Raw genomic sequence first — 2,992 nt, 5'->3', positions numbered from 1 at the left:
GGCCTCAGCCCTACCCACACAGGCGTACACACACACACACACACACACACACACACACACACACACACACACACACACACACACACACACACACACACACACACACACACAGGCTCAAACACACACACACACTCCACACACCATCACATACAGTAAATACCCAGAAGACACACACTCTCTCCATAGCCTCTTCAAACACACACAGACACAAAGTCAGACAGACACACAAACAGAGAAAACACACACACACACACATTTCAGACTGCACCCACTGAAAGCTTCCTTCCATGACTTATGGCAGCAGTATTCATTCACTCATTCACACTATACAGTACTGATGCGCATCTGTGATATTTACCAACACATGCGCACACCGAAAACACACACACATACACACACACACACACACAGACACACACACACACACGCACACACACACAAACACACACACAGGCACACACACAAACACAGACACACACACACACACACACACACACACAAACTATCCTGCCCTTTACGGGTGGGCTTCCACATTCTGCCTGCTGGTGTTTACTTAGCTCTGATCGATCGATGCCTTTCTGCTCAAACAAAAAAGGAGATAGTGTATCCGGGGACAACAGCGATAATCAATGGTAGACGATGGCATAGATTAGAAGGTGTGTGTATTTGTATGTGTGTGTGGGCGTCTGTGCTTGTGTACAGTATGTATATGTCTCTCTGTATGTGTTACTGTGCCTATTTGTGTTACAGTAACAATGCATGTATGTACAATTCATGTCTCTCTGTGTGTGTGTGTGTGTGTGTGTGTGTCCGTGTGTGTGTCTATATTCTATATCAGCAGTAGTGGCAAATTTATAACTGGCATTATGATATATGCCTGTCCCGCTAAGCCCTTGATTACTGTCCATGCCCCCCCCCCCCCCCCCCCCCTCACATCCATCCTTTCTGAGCACTGAGGAGAGTGGAGTCGTCAGTAAGGGCTCCTTGGCAGTCAGTTAGGGCTGATAAAGGGGTTTGTTCAGGGTCAAGGGGTTTGGACTACCAAGGGACACTGTGAATGTCAAACGAACATGAAAGGTTAACTATGACTTTGTTTTGAAATGTAAAGGATGTTACATGGTGTGAATGAAAATATAATCTGTATGTGTGTAAGTTTGTGTGTGTATGTGGGCATGTGCGTTTAGTCTGTGAGTGAATATGTGAGTTGCAAGTGTGTGTGTGTATACGCTTGTGTTAGAGGGCTGGAGGCACACTGTCTGGATGACCTCAGAGGGAAATCAATCTGAGTGGTTATTAGTTATGATTGTGCAGATTGATCGCTCCCGCTTTGAGTGTGCGACTGAGGCAATGGGGCTGTCTCTGTACGCAGCCTGAGAGGATGGGCAGCCAGTCCAGCTCTCCTCTGAGAAGACCCACTGAAGATCACATTCATTCAGTCTGATTGACAGCTGACAAGTCATGAACCAGGGAGCAATGGCTTCATGTGAAATACTGTCATCATTTCTGACTACCATGGTTAGGCATGTGGCTAGTTTGTGTGTGTGTGTGTGTTTGGCTGTGTATGTATGTAAATAAGTACGTGTTGATGCTTATGTAAAACATATTGTCTGTGCATGTGTGTGTGTGTGTGTGTGTGTGTGTGAATTTTCAATCATGACTTCTCTGCTCACATTTGTAATTACGTGTCACTTTGATGATCAGTAATTTTTTTTAATGGGGGTCACAATTGTTCAAAGCTCAGCACATGAAACGCCCAAAGGAAAACGTTTGATAGACCACACATCAGAAAACTGCCCACAGTGATCTGAAAGCAATTAAGCATCGCAGTGGCCTAATCAAGATTACTCGTCCACGATACCAAGCTCCATTTTTTACCCCCCTTTTCTTCTCTAATAGAGAGCGTCTGATCAGTAGATCTGTACATCCAGTGGAGGAAGGGGGTTCAGTCTTTTGATGACAGAATTGCCTGATTGCTTATCCCCCCACCCATCCTTTTGCCTCTCATTCATCACCACACACACACACACACACACACACACACACACACTACTGGTTCGTTACTGTGGCGAAAACAATAGTTTATGGTTGTACCTGCCAAAATGTGTTTTCCTTATCACCTCCATCAAGGAGTGGTTTGTCTGTTTGCAAATATGACTGTGCAAAAACTAGACTACAAGCCCCATTTTCATGAAACCTGGTGGAAATGTGTAGCACGTAGCTAACAGTTCAACATAGATAACAAAGATTTGGCATGTGGCCTTGGTAGAGGTCTGCAATGTCTGAGTGCCCGTCTAGTGTCCTATGCTATCATCTTGTGTTTATTCATGATAGAGGCAAAAATATCTGGGGAAATATTTGCTCTAGTGTCCTCCAATGAAATTTGATTTTATGTAGCATATAGCGAAAAATAGCAACTATAGCAAGTCATGTTAAAGCAACACCAAAGAGTTTTTTGTACCTTAAAATAATGTTTCCAAAATTGTTTCAGTGGTTCATCAACTTGTAACAGGGTGAACGGCAATTCTGCATTCGCTTTGCGGCCCTCTATCGGCTATAACCGCACTATGTAAGTTTGCCAGATCGGGTAGCGGATCTGTAGTTCGATGGAATGAGACATAAGAAACTACAAATTTGACTTGCATCTGATGTCGCAATACATCATACTTTTATGTCATGCAAAATATTCTACCTTGTCTGTGGACATCGTTATTTGCAAAGCCGGTGCTGGATAAACAAATAGCGTGCATGCGACAGAGGGAAAGTTCTTTGGTGTTGCTTTAATGTCATACTGGGATAACATGTAAATTCTTGTTCTGTGTGCATGGATACACCAAATTAAGTGTGTGTGTGTGTGTGTGTGTGTGAGAGAGAGAGAGAGAGAGAGAGAGAGAGAGAGAGAGAGTGAGAGTGAGGTTATGGAAGTTCAGCTAGTCACTTTCTTATCCCCCATGTGGACAGGAATAGGCTGTTAATGCTTTTTATTAATTAACAG

General features: G+C 43.7%; 1 protein-coding gene across 1 annotated transcript in view; it reads left to right on the top strand.

Moving 5' to 3' along the window:
* Nucleotides 1–2,992, top strand: part of LOC143141800 (acid-sensing ion channel 4-A-like) — a 76,730-nt gene that overhangs the window by 54,989 nt on the left and 18,749 nt on the right. The window lies entirely within an intron of this gene.

This window comes from Alosa pseudoharengus, unplaced genomic scaffold (assembly GCF_046254945.1).
Source record: "Alosa pseudoharengus isolate Yale_2024_CS ecotype anadromous, Long Island Sound unplaced genomic scaffold, YU_APseudo_1.1 YU_APseudo_1.1_scf_24, whole genome shotgun sequence".
NCBI classification, from domain to species: domain Eukaryota; kingdom Metazoa; phylum Chordata; class Actinopteri; order Clupeiformes; family Clupeidae; genus Alosa; species Alosa pseudoharengus.
The sequence above is the reverse complement of the archived record's forward strand: the minus strand, read 5'-3'. Positions and strand labels throughout refer to the sequence as shown.